The sequence below is a fragment of the Colobus angolensis genome, unplaced genomic scaffold (assembly GCF_000951035.1).
Source record: "Colobus angolensis palliatus isolate OR3802 unplaced genomic scaffold, Cang.pa_1.0 Scaffold180, whole genome shotgun sequence".
NCBI lineage: Eukaryota > Metazoa > Chordata > Mammalia > Primates > Cercopithecidae > Colobus > Colobus angolensis.
Genome location: NW_012114933.1, coordinates 1,623,934 through 1,642,787, shown reverse-complemented (window position 1 = coordinate 1,642,787; position 18,854 = coordinate 1,623,934).

Here is an 18,854-nt window from a genome sequence, read left to right as displayed (position 1 = left end):
AAATGGGTATCTATCTAATAACTGGATCTGAATCTTGGGTCTAGCATCTTCTCTAATACTCTTTCTTCAGATGTAAAATAAAGAAAATAACATCTAATTTAAATAGAATTTGAGAACCAACAATAATAAAGTGCACTTATAGCATAAACATAAAGCAGATAGTACAGATTTCTTGTTCCATAACATGTGTTAAATACATTTTTCTTAAATTATTGTCATTTCATTCGCCCATCTACCACAAATTAATAGAAGAGGTACTTTCAGAGTGCATATTATTTTTGAACAGGATTAATTAACATACATGACTTTTAGAATTATAAAATTGACCAGAAGTTTTGCATAATACTTAATTATAGTGACTGCTAAATATCTCTTAATTTAATATTGAGAATTATTAAGAATGGAAGTCTCTTGGAACTGGAAGAAACAGAAATAGTCACATATGAATTGATGGCTCTCAAATAAATTATTGTCAAATAGAAATATAAAGAGAAATGAAACTAAAATACAAAGAAATACATAGTACAAGAACTGGCATTCTAGATTAGAAAGGCATTTAAGGAAATAAGGCAAATTGTCTTTCTCAAAGGGATCCAATGACCTTTAGAAAAGTCGTCTCTGATGAGTGGCTTATCAATAAATTTCTAACCTACTGATACATACATGGCGCGATCTTGGCTCACCACTACCCCTGCCTCCTGGGATCAAACGATTCTCCTGCCTAAGCCTCCTGAGTAGCTGAGACTACAGGCGAGCACCACCACGCCTGGCTAATTTTTGTATTCTTACAAAAATTAGAGAAGGGGTTTCACCATATTAACCAGACTGGTCTCGAACTCCTGACCTCATGATCCGCCCACCTCAGCCTCTCAAAATGCTGGTTATTTTTGTATTTAAAAGAGTATATTGTCATATTTCTTTTTCAAACACGCATGCATATGCAGTCATGGAATACAAAAAAATACAGTACCTGGAATACAAAAAATAAAAAATAATTTATAAGATTAATATCAATGTAATCCATCAAGAAGTTACAATTTAGAGTATACTTCACAATGGGTTGTAGTAGCATAGACTGAAAATAACTATTTTTTTCTATTAATGGAATACACCTCTATAAATTGAATAAATAAATTGAATAAATATTTGAGTGTCCAGTTTGAATGTCTATTTGAGTCTCACATTCTAGATAACAATTTCAATCACCGCTGACCACACCACATATTACTGATCCAAAAAGAAAACTGTACCTAATATTGAAAACAAGGTGAAAGCTGAGAAAAACATAGTTACATAAAATAGTTCCCTGTAAAACGTTTAACTACATGAACTAATTTAAAAACAAGATTAGTTGCTTCAAAGACAAAGCCTCTATATGAATGTAATTAGATGTTTTATTAAGTGGTATTGATTATAATGACTAGAAATATTGTTACCTTAAATTATTTAATAATTATAAGAAAAAAGTGTCCTAAATTCTGAAAACATATTAAATTATTACTTTGCACAAGGCACAACAGGTCTTCTTAAAACAAGGTATGTTATAATTCAGGGGCTGGCAAAGTTTTTATTAAAGGGCTTGATAGTAAATATTTTCAGCTTTGTGGGCTATAAGATCTCTAAGCAACTACTCTCTATCCTGCTGCAGAAAGAAGCCATAGACAGTATATAAAGGAAAGGACATCACTGTGTTTCAGTAAAACTTTCTTTATAAAAACAGAGAGAGGTGAATGTGCAGACGTGTGCCATAACTGATTCTTCTTGGAGTACAGTGAATGAATGCAGTAACTGAAACCTGTCAGTGTCCACTGACTACTCTTGCTGTAGAAAAGAGAAGAACCATAAGGGTCTTTTACTTTAGACTAGGTGATTATATTATTTAATGGCTGCGGTTTTAATATGAGAACCCATTGACTCTGTCTTAACTTTTCAAGGGGTCATTCTTTTTATTCATTTCTTTCTTTTCAATATTCAGGATACTGAAGGAAGCCACAAAGAGAATGAACAACGAAGAAAGAAGCAGTTAATCCTGAAACCCAAAAGAAGTAGAAAAGAGAATCCTGAAAAGAAAGGGTTAAGCCAGTGCATGAAAATTTGTAAACAATAATACGTACTGGCTAATAAGTAAGACAGAAAGATATCAGAGAACAAGTTTATCATTTACAGCTTCCTTCTTGGGTATCTGAAATAGTAGCATAAAGCCAGAAAAGCCCTCCAGAGATCATCTTCTCTTGCTCTTCACCTTTAGGGAAGTGGATGTGTACATAATTAACGACAGAGTGTGGAGGACTTCAAAACTCTTCTAGGGATCTGACAAATTTTGAGAGAAACCTCAGAAGAACACACCTGAATTTAAACCTCAGTGATTCGAAAAAGTTAGATTGTCATATGATCTAAATGTATTATCAGAAATGGCAAGCATGTTTGACAAGTGTGCAAAGGAGAACTGGATTGTGGTTGTCAGCTGTTATTATGCTTTTATTAGGTTGTTTTACATCTTAATTTTTTTCTTAAAAAAGTAATTCTCCGTCCTTCATTATAATAGATTTAAAATGTAATATCATTACTCCAATATTATACAGCTTGATTATGATATTTGCTAAGAAACTGCATTGCCATTTTTCTCCACTAATATATATCGATTTAATTGAAGGGAAATTAGTTTAAAGTGTCTAACGTACTACTTTAAAACATTAAAACAAAAGTAAATGTCTATAATTAGCACCTCAGATTTTATTTCTTGTTGGGATATAGAAAGTAGATAGATAGTATAGGTGACTATATGAAATGCTACTTTGAATTTAAGTGACTATATGAATTTCTGTCCAAATTGAAATAATAAATAATGACATCAAGAAACACATTTAAGCAACACATGAATAAATGGCCACCCGTCTTGAAGTGAAGAAGAGGATGATTCCATAAACATGAGTGACCAACTTACACAAGAGAATGATTACTTGTTTAAGAGTAAGTGGCTGAAAATGCAAAATTTGATTTTCTTCTAAATTCTATATACATATATGAAAATATACACATACATACTTATATAATCACACTTTTAAAAATAAATGAACATTGGTATTCCATTTATTACAGTTGTATGAAAAATGTGTTATCTGTGTAAATAATCAATGATCTAAAAACTTAAGACATTCATCTTATGCAAAAAAGTGTAATTAATGTTCAACATACAAGAATAAAAGATGTATTTGTACTACATTTGTACTAGTTAATTTGAAGTAGTCAATCAGATAAGAATATCATGAAAGAAATGTCTCTGCTAAAAAGGGGAATGAACTAGAAGAATAAAAGTCACTTCATTGCTAAGATTTTGTGATAAGCCATCACATCTGTTGCCTAGAAGATTCACAATTCTGGTCACAATGACAGAGACTCTATTTCCCATGGGTCACCAGATGTGGTTCTGTGAACAGAATTCATAGTAGCACCATATCTCAGCCATATGCACACCTTATGGTAGGGTCACCTGTTGTCAGTTCTGGGGCAGGAACTTTAACCTTACACTCTGCTTGGTGCTATACATTTTTTCACATTTATTCAATTCTTCTAGAAAGAAATGTTATCTATGTGCAGTTGTAAGATTCTTGCAAAAAGTACTAGCTTTAGGGGCTGCATTATTGTTGCTCAGTTTCTAAAATTTCTGGTCAGTATATTCATCCTAAACTTAATCCATAATAACAGGTTTTAAAAAATAAAAAAGTGTACAGTAGTTTGTATTTCTGTAGGGTTAGTGGTGATATCCCCTTTATTATTTTTTATTGTGTTTATTTGATTCTTCTCTTTTCTTTATTAGTATAGTTAGCAGTCTCCTATTTTGTTAATATTTTCTTTTCCAAAAAAGCAGCTCCTGCATTCATTGATTTTTGGAGGATTTTTCCTGTCTCTATCTCCTTCAATCCTGCTCTGATCTTACTTCTTGTCTTCTGCTAGCTTTTGAATTAGTTTGCTCTTGCCTCTCTAGCTCTTTTAATTGTGATGTTAGGGTGTTGATTTGAGATTTTTCTACTTTCTGATGTGGACATTTAGTGCTATAAATTTCCCTCTTAACACTGCTTTAGCTGTGTCCCAGAGATTCTGGTACATTGTCTCTTTGTTCTCAATGGTTTCAAAGAACTTCTTGATTTCTGCCTTAATTTCATTATTTACTCAGGAGTTATTCAGGAGCAGGTTGTTCAATTTCCATGTAATTCTGTGGCTTGAGTGAGTTTCTTTTATTTATTTATTTTATTTATTTATTATACTTTAAGTTCTAGGGTACATGTGCACGACATGCAGGTTTGTTACATATGTAAACACGTGCCATGTTGGTGTGCTGCACCCATTAACTCGTCATTTATATTAGGTATATCTCCTAATGCTATCCCTCCCCCTCCCGCCACCCCATGACAGGCCCCAGTGTGTGATGTTCCCCACCCTGTGTCCAAGTCTCATTGTTCAATTGCCACCTATGAGTGAGAACATTCAGTGTTACGTTTTCTGTCCTTGCGATAGTTTGCTCAAAATGATGGTTTCCAGCTTCATCCATGTCCCTACAAAGGACATGAACTCATCCTTTTTTATGGCTGCATAGCAATAAAAATGGTGTATATGTGCCACATTTTCTTAATTCAGTCTATCATTGATCGACATTTGGGTTGGTTCCAAGTATTTGCCATTGTGAATAGTGCCACAATAAACATACGTGTGCATGTGTCTTTATAGCAGGATGATTTATAATACTTTGAGTATATACTCAGTAATGGGATGGCTGGGTCAAATGGTATTTCTAGTTCTAGATCCACGAGGAATCGCCACACTGTCTTCCACAATGGTTGAACTAGTTTACAGTCCCACCAACAGTGTAAAAGTGTTCCCATTTCTCCATATCCTCTCCAGCATCTGTTGTTTCCTGACTTTTTAATGATTACCATTCCAACTGGTATGAGATGGCATCTCATTGTGGTTTTGATTTGCATTTCTCTGATGGCCAGTGATGATGAGCATTTTTTCGTGTGTCTGTTGGTTGCATAAATATCCTCTTTTGAGAAGTGTCTATTCATATTTTTCACCCACTTTTTGATGGAGTTGTTTGACTTTTTTCTGGTAAATTTGTTTAAGTTCTTTGTAGACTCTGGATAATAGCCCTTTGTCAGATGAGTAGATTGTAAAAATTTTCTCCCATTCTGTACGTTGAGTGAGTTTCTTAATCCTGAGTTCTAGTTGATTGCACTGTTTTCTGAGAGACTGTTTGTTATGATTTCAGTTCTTTTGCATTTGCTGAGGAGTGTTTTACTTCCAATTCTGTGGTCAATTTTAGAATAAGTGCCATGTAGCACTGAGAAGAAGGTATATTTTGTTGATTTGGGGTGGAGAGTTCTGTAGATGTCTATTAGGTTCACTTGGTCCAGAGCTGAGTTCAAGTCCTGACTATCTTTGTTAATCTAGAATAAACGGATAAATTCCTGGTGACACACACCCTCCCAAGACTAAACCAGGAAGGAGTTGAATCCCTGAGTGGACCAATAACAATTTCTGAAATTGAGGCAGTAATTAATAGCCTACTTACCAAAAAAAATCCCAGGACAATATTGATTCACAACCGAATTCTACCAGAGGTGCAAAGACGAGCTGGGACCATTTCTTCTGAAACTATTCCAAACAATTGAAAAGAAGGGAGTCCTTCCTCACTCATTTTATGAAGTCAGCATCATCCTGATACCAAAACTGGCCAGAGACATAATAAAAAAGAAAACTTCAGGCCAATATCCCAGATGTATATCAAAGCAAAAATTCCCAATAAAATACTGACAAACAAAATCCAGCAGCACATCAAAAAACTTATCCACCTCGATCAACTCAGCTTCATCCCTGGTATGCAAGACTGGTTCAATATACACAAATTGATAAACATAATCCATCACATAAACAAAACCAAAGACAAAATCCACATGATTATCTCGACAGATGCGGAAAAGACCTTCGAAATATTCAACATCCTGAGCACGGTGGCTCTCGCCTGTAATCCCAGCACTTTGGGAGGCCGAGGTGGGCAGATCACGAGGTCAGGAGTTCGACATGGCCAACATGGTGAAACCCCATCTCTACTAAAAATATAAAAATTAGCTGGGCATGGTGGCATGTGCCTGTATTCCCAGCTACTAGGGAGGTTGAGGCAGGAGAATCACTTGAACCCAGAGGCAGAGGTTGCAGTAAGCCAAGATGGCACTCTAGCCTGGGCAACAGAGCAAGACTCTATCTCAAAAAAGATAAATAAATAAAAATAATAAAATAAAATAAAAACTTCAACTCTCAGTAAACTAGGTATTGATAGAACCTAGCTCAAAATAAGAAGAGCTTTTTATGACAAACTCACAGCCAATATCATTTTGAATGGGCAAAAGCAGGAAGCATTCCCTTTGAAAATCAGTAAAGACAAGGTTGTCCTCTCTCACCACTCCTATTCAACATACTTTTGGAAGTTCTGGCCAGGGCAATCAGGCAAGAGAAAGAAATAAAGCGTATTCAAATAGGAAGAGAGAAAGTCAAATTATCTCTGTTTGCAGATGACATGATTTATAGTTAGAAAACCCTATCATCTCAGCCCAAAAACTCATTAAACTGATAAGCAACTTCAGCAAAGTCTCAGGATACAAAATCAATATGCAAAATCATAAGCATTCGTATACACCAACAATAGACAAGCAGAGAGCCAAATCGTTAATGAACTCCCATTCAAGATGCTACAAAGAGAATAAAATACCTAGGGATACAGCTAACAAGGGATGTGAAGGACCTCTTCAAAGGGAACTACAAACCACTGCTCAAGCAAATAAGAAAGGACACAGACAAATGGAAAAACATTCCATCCTCATGGATAGGAAGAATCAATATCATGAAAATGGCCATACTGCCCAAATTAATTTATAGATTCAATGCTATTATCATCAAACTACCATTAACTTTCTTCACAGAATTAGAAAAAAAATGATTATAACTTTAATACAGAATCAAAGAAGACCCCCTATAGCCAAGACAATCCTAAGCAAAAAGAACAAAGCTGGAGGCATCACACTACCTGACTTCAAGCTGTACTACAAAGCTACAGTAACCAAAACAGCATGGTACTGGTGCCAAAACAGACAAATAGAACAATGGAACAGAACAGAGACCTCAGTAATAACACCACACATCCACAACCATCTGATCTTTGATAAACCTGACAAAAACAAGCAATGGGGAATGGATCTATTCAATAAATGGTGCTGGAAAAGCTGGCTAGCCATATGCAGAAAACTGAAACTGGATGCCTCTCTTATATTTTATTCAAAAATTAATTCAAGATGGATTACAGACTTAAATGTAAAACCCAAAACAGTAAGAAACCTAAACAAAAACCTAGGCAATACCATTCGGGACATAGGCATGGGCAGACTTCATGATTAAAACACCAAAAGCAATTGCAACAAAAGCCAAAAGGGACAAATGGGATCTAATTAAACTAAAGAGCCTCTGTACAGCAAAAGAAACTATCAGCAGAGTGAACGGGCAACCTACAGAATGGGAGGAAATGTTTGCACTCTACCTATCTAACAAAGGTCTAATATCTGAATTTACAAGGAACTTAAACAAATTTACAAGAAAAAAACAAACAACCCCATCAAAAAGTGGACAAAGGTTATGAACAGACACTTCTCAAAGGAAGACATTTATGCAGCCAACAAACATATGAAAAAAAAAAAAAAGCTCAGCATCACTGATCGTTAGAGAAATGCAAATCAAAACCACAATAAGATACCATCTCACACCAGTTAGAATGATGATTATTAAAAAGTCAAGAAACAATAGATGCTGGCAAGGCTGTGGAGAAATAGGAATGCTTTTACACCTTTGGTGGGAAAGTAAATTAGCTCAACCATTGTATAAGACAGTGTGGTGATTCCTCAAGGATGTAGAACCAGAAATACCATTTGACCCAGTCATCCCATTGCTGGGTATATACCCAAAGGAATATAAATCATTGTACTATAAAGACACATGCACATGTATGTTTATTGCAGCATTTATTTACAATAGCAAAGACATGGAACCAACCCAAGTGCCCATCAATAATAGACTGGATAAAGAAAGTATGGTACGGTACATATGTACCATGGAATACTATGCAGCCGTGAAAAGGAATGAGATCATGTTATTTGCAGGGACATGGATGAAGCTGGAAGCCATCATCCTCAGCAAACTAACTCAGGAACAGAAAACCAAATACTGCATGTTCTCACTCATTAGTGGGAGTTGAACAATGAGAACACATGGACACGGGGAGGGGAACAACACAAACCAGGGCCTGTTGGGGGTGGGAGGTAAGGGGAGGGAACTCAGAAACAGGTCAATAGGTGCAGCAAACCACCACGGTACACATATACCTATGTGACAAAGCTGCCCATGACAAAGTTTACCCGTAAGGTAAATGCTCAAGTGTGAGAATAATTAGGAAGATTTGTGGAGAAGCAAGCACTGGGGCTAACCAGCTGAAGATAATTCTGGATATGCAGAAAGGAGGGAAGGTCACATTTTTCATTAACCAGGAGCATGAGCTTTAATATAGAGTTAAGCCACTAAACAGGGGATAATGGTAAGACCAGCCTGACTACACAATCATATCAGAAACTGCAAGAAATAATGCAGAGAACTGTCAGGTTCTGAAGTGAGGTCTGCACCAGGTAGAGAAGCTTAGAATACAAACTGTAGAACATTGGCCAGCATAATGAAATTGGTATCTGAAAAAATCAGTTCCATAGCCGTATGAAGGAGGGCTTGAGAACAGAAACCCCAGTGGGAGGGGCACAAACTGAGGCACTGTTTTAGTAATTCAGGTGGAGAATGATAATGGCTTTGGGTGTACAGGAACCACAAATATAATTTATGGGGCCTACTACAAAATGAAAATATCAGGCTTCTGTTTAAAACATATAAGGAGTTTCCTAACAGTAACAGCAGAGGCCTTTCCACATGTGTGTTGATATGGTTTGGCCCTGTATCCCCACACAAATCCTCATCTTGAATTGTAATCCCCACGTGTGGTGATTGGATCATGGGAGCAGTTTCCCCTATGTCGTTCTCATGAGAGTGAGTGAGTTCTCACAAGAGCTGATGGTTTCATAAGGGGCACTTCTCCCTTCACTTTCTCCTCTCTCTCTCTCTCCTGCCACCATGTAAGACACAACTTGCTTTCCCTTTGCCTTCCGCCATGATTGTAAGTTTCCCAAGGCCTCCCCAGCCCTGCAGAACGGAAACAATTAATCCTCTTTCCTTTATTAACTACTCAGTAGTATCCTTATAGCAGTGTGAAATGAACTAATATTGTGTGTGTGTGGAGGGGGGGGCACTATGTATCAGTACAGGTCACCCGTTCTTGAAGCTGGCCCTAAGAGTAAGGTGTGATACATTGTTGCCTTAAAATGGAGGCCCTGGGAATGTTTTTCTAAAATATTTCAGCTTTCAAAAAAATTTCACCTGTGAATAGAATTTGAAAATTTAACGTGAAAAAATACAAATTTGTTTATTTGCATGGACTATATTATTGAATTACTATGGTTGTCTGGCTCTTAGGGGCATTTGAGAGTGCAACCTCAGAACAGTGGCAATTAACTTAAACTGGTAAATAACGCAAAAATCAAAAGCTACTTTAAATAATAGTACATGTAGAGTTATCAGGAAAAGGAATTGGAGAAGATAAATGTAAACTTTTCTAATCTAAATACTTTATCAAAAAAATTGGAAAGAAAGATTTCAAATTTACTCTAATTTTGGATTTGAAGGCAGAGAAGTATATTCATTTAAAAATTTTCTGCAGTTTGTGGGAGCTATAAGTCCAACACCTGCTAAAAGGTAAAGATTATATATGTAGATTTTAGGATCACATATGATGAGAGTTAAAGGAAAAAGGGAGAAGTTTGTTTTCTACAAAACTGAAAACTTGGATGCTTCAATTCAAGAGGCTGAATCCACACACAAATTCAGAAAGAGGCTGATACATACAAGCAAGGCTACACCTGAGATAAATTTCAGAGGAAGTGAAAACTGTCTTGGCCTCCTCCTGCATTTCTCATTCATGTGCCTCTTCTTTCTCTGGTACTCTCTGGCTGCTACTGCATTTCTAAAAATGCTTACTGAAGCATTAACTGATAAAGTAAAGACTGAAATGTTAGCTGAAAAGGGATCCATGTGTGAACTTTCTCACCATACATTTTGGCAGAGGTCTCCTAAAAATCCAGCAACCACTATTTGAACCCAAGAGATGGAGCTTTAGTGATGCAGGTGCTAACTGGGGGAATGGGGTCCTCTCTCTAATCATCTCACAGAAGGGTAATTTTCTTTGTTCACAGGTCAGTAAAGTCTGGAAGGGTCAATACACACATACCCACCCTTGTCATGTTTGACTTCTTAAGCCTGTAACCTAAAAGCACAAGTTCTGTTGGGGTTGAGAAGGCACGATTTAAGTGTTCATTCAACAAACATATATTAGGTGGTTACTATATGCCAGGCCTTACAGTATGTCCTGCATCTCTAACAGAAAACAAGAGGCAAACCTGTATGCACAGACCTTACATCCTGTTAGAAGAGACAAGTCAAGAAAGGGGACATTTCTATACAAACTGAATAAGCTCATAGGTTAGCCAGTGGCTACTGTGGTGGCATGAAGGAGGGAAACCTAATCCAGTCAGAGATGGAGATGAGGAGGAGGAGCCAATCAGGATGGGCTTCCAAAAGCAGGCATGGTTCAAAATGATGGAATCACAAAATTTTTAAACTTTCTTTAAAGTCCAGAATTACCATAATTTTTTTAAGGCAAACTTGTGTTATGAAGGTTTGTTGTGCAGATTATTTTGTCACCTTAGTATTAAGCCTAGTACCTATTAGTTATTTTTCCTGATCCTCTCCTTCCTCTCACCTTCCACCCTCCTGTGGGTCCCAGTGTCTGTCGTTCCCTTCTATGTGTCCATGTGTTCTCATCACTTAACTCTCACCTGTAGGTGAGAACATGCAGTGTTTGGTTTTCTCTTCCATGTTAATTTGCTAAGGATAACGGCCTCCAGCTCCATCCATATTCCTGCAAAAGATACGATATCATTCTTTCTTATGGCTGCATAGTATTTCATTGGGTATACATACCACATTTTCTTTGTCCAATTTACAATTGATGGGCATTTAGGTTGATTTCATGTTTTTGCTATCGTGACTAGTGCTGCAATGAACATACAGGTGCAGGTGTCATTATGACAGGATAATTTATATTCCTTTGGGTATATACCCAGTAATGGGATTACTGGGTGGAATGACAGTCCTGTTTTTAAGTCTTTGAGGAATTACCACTCTGTTTTCCACAATGGTTAAACTAATTTACACTCCCACCAACATGTATAAGTGTTCCTTTTTCTCCACAACCTCGCCAGCACCTGTTATTTTTTTTGACTTTTTAATAATAGCCATTCTGACTGGTGTGAGATGGTATCTCCCTGTAGTTTCAATTTGCATTTGTCTAATGATCGGTAATATTAAGCTTTTTTTTCAAATGTTTGTCAGCCACATGTATGTCTTCTTTTGAAAAGCATCAAAATAAAAGTTCATGTCCATTGCCCACTTTTTAATGCAGCTTTTTTTTTTTCTTATGAGTTTAAGTTCCTCATAGATGCTGGATATTAGACCTTTGCTAGATGCAAAAGTTTGCAAAAATTTTATCCCATCCTGTAGGTTGTCTGATTATTCTGTTGATAGTTTCTTTTGCTGTGCAGAAGCTCTTTGGTTTAATTAGATATCATTTGTCAATTTCTGCTTTTGTTACAATTGCTTTTGGTGTCTTTTTAATAAAATATTTGCCCGTTCTGCTACTACAGTGTTTAGTTTTAAAATGAGATTGGTCCTCTACTGACATTTTAAAAAATTACCTCATGGTGATACATTTTACAAATGTCAAGATATTCAATAATTTTTTCATCATTATTAGAGTTATCACTTTCTGTGGGTTTAGTACATGCCAGGCACTACTCTAATCACATAATCTCTTCTTTGTCCTCACAGCAACGCTTATGAGGTTATCTCATTTATCCCCATTTTACAGATAAAGGAAGTGAGGCATGATGAGTTAAATCATTGCCATTTCCTGATACAGTAAATAGTGCTCTAGGCTTTGAGTCCTAACAGTCTATCTCTAGAGAACATGATCTTAATCACTACATTATAGTACCTGAGAATCCAAGTAAGTTACAGGAGAGAAACTTCATTTTAAGAAAGTGTATGTATGAATGAGCTAAAGACCTTAGATTATTTTTCATTCAGAAAGCATTAGTTATAAAAATACATTATTCCAATACAATGTTTATGATATATTAATCAAAACTTCTAAAATGTGAATATCATATAGAAATTGTCACAAATGTTTTAGTGATGTTTCTGAGATAAAATATTTTAAATATAACTTTGGGGACTGTTTTTTTTAACCAGGAAAAAACTAATATAAAGCTCCAATTTAAAGTGTCAAGCTGTGAGTGGCAATTATAACTTTCTACTTGTAAGTAAGATTTCAAATCAAAAGAAAGAGAAGAAGTGATCATATGACAGCAGTTTAAAAAAATCCTAAAGTGGCACAAAAAATAAAAGCAATATTAGGAGCATTTGAAAAGGCCTACACACAAATTTAATACAAATGAATGTGTACCTTTGTAGACAAATAAACCTCAGCAGACCTTCACATTCAGGCCATATATGAAGAATCATTTTCCAAAATTATCTTTAAATTATTGTTTGAATATTTACTGACTGAATATGATATAAGAAATATCTTTGTAGAAGATTCTAGCCATAAAAAACCTCCCATAGCCCTAGATGCTAAACCGCACTAAAAAGTAAAGTCGTGGCTCTTATACGTCTGCTTGTATGTTTCTATATTTTGGTCATACTTTTTTATGAAAAACTACTTTATAGCATAGTTTTAAAATTACCAGACTCACAGGTAATATCCAAATACAGATGTTTTTTATCACAAATATTAAATCAACAAGAAAAAAATATGAGTAACACTTTTAGAGGAGCAGTGGGATAAAAATGAAAGTTACTCCTTCCATCCCTCTCATACTCACCTTGGCAGAGATGTGGTGAGGACTCAGACCAAGATTGAGACTGTGCTTGGCAGAGGTAACACTAGGAGCTCTCAAGCTGACTATTTAGGGATTTAGGAGTCTTCAAGCACACAATAATTTTGTCATAAACATTTCTTTCTCATACATATACATGCAAAGGTGTGTATGATTTTCCACAAGATTCGTGTGATAGACTAAATGTTTACAACCCCTAATGTTCATATATTGAAGCCCTAATCACCAACATGACAGTATCTGCAGGTGGGGCCTTTGGGAGGTGCAGTAATTTGGATGTTTGTGTCCCTATAAAATGTTGAAACTGAATCCACATTGTGGTGGTATTAAGAGGGAGGGCTTTGAGGGGAGTGATTAGAATATGAGGTCTCCATCTTCATGAGTGGGATTAATGCCGTTATGAAAGAGGTTTTTAGGGGTTGCTCTGTACCTTCATCCCTTTCATCGCCTGAGGGCATAGTAATTTATCCCCTCTGCAGGATGTAGCAACAAGGTGCTATCCCGGAAGTAAAGAGCAGCTCCTGACCAGATGCCGAATTTGCCAGGACCTTGATCTTGTACTTTCTGGTCTCCAAAACTGTAAGAAATAAATTTTTATTATTCACAAATTGCTCAGTCTCAGATATTTTGTTATGGCAGCAGAAACAGACAAACACAGGCGGTAACTAAGTTTAGATGAGGTAAAGGGAATTAGTTTCCCTATAAGAGGAAAATGAGAACAGAGATCCCTCTCTCTCCATCATATGAGGATGCAGCAAGAAGGCAGCAACTTGCAAGCCAGAAAGGGACCAACAGACCCTAGAATTCTGACAGCTGACTTCCCAGCCTGCAGAACTGTGAGAAATACATTATCTATCATTTTAGACACCCAGTCTTCAAGAGTTTGTTTTAACAGCCTGAGCAACATGACAATTCACTTAAAATCATATTTTAGATGTACCTAATATTCCTCCAAGGATAACAGTCTCTTTATTCTTTTTTTTCTCTGTTCTTCATTTTCTCTACCTTTAGAATGGGGACATTAAAACCTCCTTATTAGGATTTGACGTTAGTAGACAATAAATAAGTATGCATAAACTGCTTAGAACTATGCCTGGTGCAGAATAAGTGCTCAACACATGTTAGCTGTAATATAAGCATAATACAGAAAATCTTAGTAGTTTATATAAAAATTAGAGTTTCTGTTTTTGCCAAAAGCAACTAAAATACAGGCAAAAAGAATGCTTCAACTTCCTGCTTTGCATGGGCAAGGAAGCCCCAGGAATTAAGTTCATGATTATTTTGTTAAGCCACATTGTCTTGGTAGTATTTTCAATGTTACGTTCACACCTTCATTTACGAGAGATTCTGAATATTTATAATTTGTTTCAGATCACAGAGTCTTAGAGACTAGAGCTTTTACCTAGGCAGCTCTATGCAGAACTCTGAATAGACTCATGAATATGCAGTGTTTAAATACTACTTGAGAGCAATTGCATCAATGCTTGATGTACATCACCAAACAGATACAATCTGTAATACCTGCTTTACACTATTGAATTATGTTGACCTGGTAAAACAAATAGCAGGAAGAGTGACTAAATGAGAGTGTCTATAAACCAGAAACATTCTTTTCATTCTGAAGGCAAACTTTCCATAAAAAGCATTCTGTGGATTCAAGATCCTTTTACAGAGGTATGGCAAGTTTTATAATGCATTAAAATACTTGGAGAGCACATCTTAGAAGGCGTTCAGTTCAACCTAGCCTGTGATCACTATCGATTTGACCGGTGAAAAGACCAGCAGAGAAAGGACCCATCTGTGTGCATTATAATCTGATTATTTAAACTGTTTCATAGAAGAGTCTTTTAAAACCAAACCTTGTTGTTTTGATATGCAGATACATAAAGCCAAAGCTTAAAATGTTTTAAATCTTTTTATTTTGATTTGTTTTACCCTTAATAATCCTTTTATATTGAAGTATAATTTACATGCAGTAAAATGCACAGATTTTAAGCGTGTTGTTCGATAAATCATAGAGAATATGTATACCTATTTTACCATCACTCCAATCACCCCAAATGTCCATTACTCCAGAAAGCTTCCTCCTGCTTTTTTTGCCTCCTGTCCCCTTTCTAACTACTCCAGGTAACCACTTCCTGATATCTGCTACTATAGACTCATTTTACACATTATAGAATTTCATATAGAAATCAACAAATTGTACTGTTTTCTATCTGGTTCTTTCCCTCAGTACACAATTTTTGAGATCCACCCACGTGATGAATGTATGAGTACTTTGTTCCTCTTTATTGCTGAGTAGTATTCCATTGTATAAATATACCACTACTTGATGATAAATTCTGCTGGGCACTTGAGTTTTATCCCAATATTGGGCTACTATGAAAGAAAGCACTAGGAACATTCATGAACAAGTCTGTGTGAACATATGTTATACTTTTTAAAATTAAATATCAGTGGAATTGCTGGGTCACAAAGTATCTGCTTAATTATACAAAATAAACAAGCTATTTTCCAAAGTGGATGAATCAACAGTTCCAATAGAAATGTATGAGAGTTTTACGTGTTCCATATCCTCCCAACACATAGTATTTTCAGTTTTTCAAATTATAGCCACTCTATTGGTTATGAAGTGGTATGTCATTATTGTTTTTCAATCTTTTGATAGAATAAAACATGCAATCTTTCTTTTAAGTATTTTTCTATATTTTCTTCTTTAATTCTGCTGGATAAATCCCTGTAGAATGCAATGAATTATAAAGTCTATGACTGCAAACTAATACAAATTATACTTTTTATAGTATAAAAGTACTTGTATGGTCTCATTTACCTTTTGATAACATACTGTGTTTCAATATTATTTTCAGGCATTATGTTTCAAAATAATTTTCATGTTTTGTGAAAGCTTATGAAAAGTATTTTTTAATTATTAAACTATATTATCAATATATTCTGCATGGTTTAATTTGTCAAAATACTTTTTCAAATGAAGTGGTTTTTTACAAAAAAAAATTATGTATAACAAACTGGAGTCTCTAAGTGTAGAGGTTATAATTTGAGGAAGGTATAACAAATAGCTTAGGTACTATAATGGGATTTGAGATCCATTCATTACAGAAAGATGATGGAAAAAAGAGAAATACCCTTAACTGAGAAAGGTCATTGCATTACTCTGTTTTCATGCTGCTAAAGGAAGAGGTTTAATCAGACTTAACAGTTGCACATGGCTGGGGAGGGCTCAGAATCATGGCAGAAGGCAAGGAGGAGCAAGTTATATCCTATGTGAATGGTGGCAGGCAAAGAGACAGTTTGTGCAGGGAAATGCTCCTTTTTAAAACCATCAGATCTTGTGAGACTAATTCACTATCATGAGAACAGCACAGGAAAGACCCACCCCCATAATTCAATCACCTCTCACTGGGTTCTTCCCGCAACATGTCGGAACTGTGGGAGTTACAATTCAAGATAAGATGTCAGTGGGAACACAGCCAAACCACATCAATCATAAATATCAATAAGTAAAAATAACAAAGAATCCATAAATTCATCATTTAAAAATGTGACAGTAAATATGGTTGCCTGATTCAATAAATAAAATTATAGGATTCTTAATTAAATTTGAATTCTGTTTTTAGTACAAGCATGTTTCATGAATATCTGGGATATACTTATACTAAAAATGTATTTGCTATTTTTTCATGTTTATCTGGTCATCTTATATTATATCTGGCAACCATACCAGTATAATGTATGTATATAAATACACATATACAAATATACACATGCATTTTTTTAGTCATTGTTGTTTCTGTATACAGAATCTGTATTTGGGATTCTTTTAAAATGACACATTCCAAATGCACACAATATGGTAGATGAATTTTGAAGGTCTCAGGAATATATGTATTTATAAACAAAAACACAAAAATATCAGTTGGCATATGAGTTTGCTAGGACTGTCATAACAAGATACCACAAACTGGAAGGCTTAAAAACAGCAACATATCTTCTCACAGTTCTAGAGACTGGAAATCCAAGACCAAAGGGTTGGCAGGGTTGTTTTTTTCTGAAGACCCTGGGGAAGGATTTATTCTAGCCCTCTCTCCTTGGCTTGTAGATGGCTGTGTTCTTCCTGTGTCTTCACACTGTCTTCCTCTCTATGTGTCTATGTCCAAATTTTCTTTTCCCACAATAGGCACCAGTTATACTGGATTAGAACACATCTTCATGACCTCATTTTAACGTAATTATCTCTGTAAAAAGCCTGACTTCAAATACAGTCACATTCTGAGGTACTGAGGATGTGGTATATACTGAGATACTTCAGCATATAAAATTTGGCAGGGGGAGGACGCGATACAGCCCATAAGTATTGAAAAGAAGATCTGGAAAAGACTGAGGAGGATGAGAATGAGATACTGATAATGAGAAAAATGAGAACCAGTGTGGCATTTAGATTATGAATAAGAAATATTCCAACTTAAATGTGCTTTTATATTGCCAGTATGAGTTTTAAGAGTTAGTTACTTGAGAGACTTATTAACTACTCATAGATTTAGATATTGGAAATCTCAGTAGAGCCAAGATTCCGACTCCCTCCAAACTAAGTCTCAGTGTGACAAATAAAAGAAAGCATGTGAGTGAGATAGGTAAACTCCTAAAAGTGTTATTTCATCTCCTTCTCTAATATTTCAAATGTAGATCAAACAGGAAAAAAGAAGAGAATAAATTTGGAACCATATTTTAAAATGTTTTCCAATTCAGAATGCTTAATGGATGCATTGAAATTCACTTTGAATAATGAAAGTGATTTTTTTTTTTCTAAAACGCTCGTTTAAAACCATGTTTTATTAACAAAGCTCTTAGGGGACTATTCTCTACTCTCTCAGGAACAATCACCCTTGGTTAGCACAAAACCCTGGTCCTGTTTATTAGGACATATTAAGAATCAAATCACTGTTCTTCCCCTCATACTTGAAGAAAGCAAAAATGTTAAAACAATTTGATAAAGATTTAATCATATTTCAACATTAATTATCTTGGATATACTTTGTGTATGTGTAAATCGTATAAGTTCCGTCATATAATTTTCTGATAAAATGGTATTCCTATGTCTGTAATTTTTAAAATTTCACACTAATTTAGCTATAGCAATTTTCATTTAAAGTAAGAAAACGCTTCACCAGGTAGAATATAATTTATATCATGACCACGAGAATAACATTATGAAAGGCTACTGTTCATATATTTCACAGATTCTCATGTTTTAAGAAAGAGTGTTATAAATTCAGCTTACTAGAATCTTTAGTAAAATATATTTATCAAATTCGTCTGTTTGATAGCACAAAACTTGAATTTTTTTCCTTTTATTTTAAGATTTTTCTAATCTAGTGGTGAACTGAATAAATCTGCAATGTTTCTAGCTGGTTTATTCATTATTCAACCTGAGAAAACGTACAGGATGGTAAACCATATAAGTATGCCACATATCGTATCAGTGAGGCTTTCCTTGATGCTACCAGATGTTTTACTTTCTCTGCTGTGCCTGAATACATCTATCACAGTACTTATCATGTAACCAGAATTAATTGTTTGCATGTCTGTTGCCCCTTACAAACTATGAGCCCAAGGGCTCCTATTTACCAACACTTAGCACTATCATATAGTTAGCATTAACTAAATAAAAGTCTGTTGGATGAATAA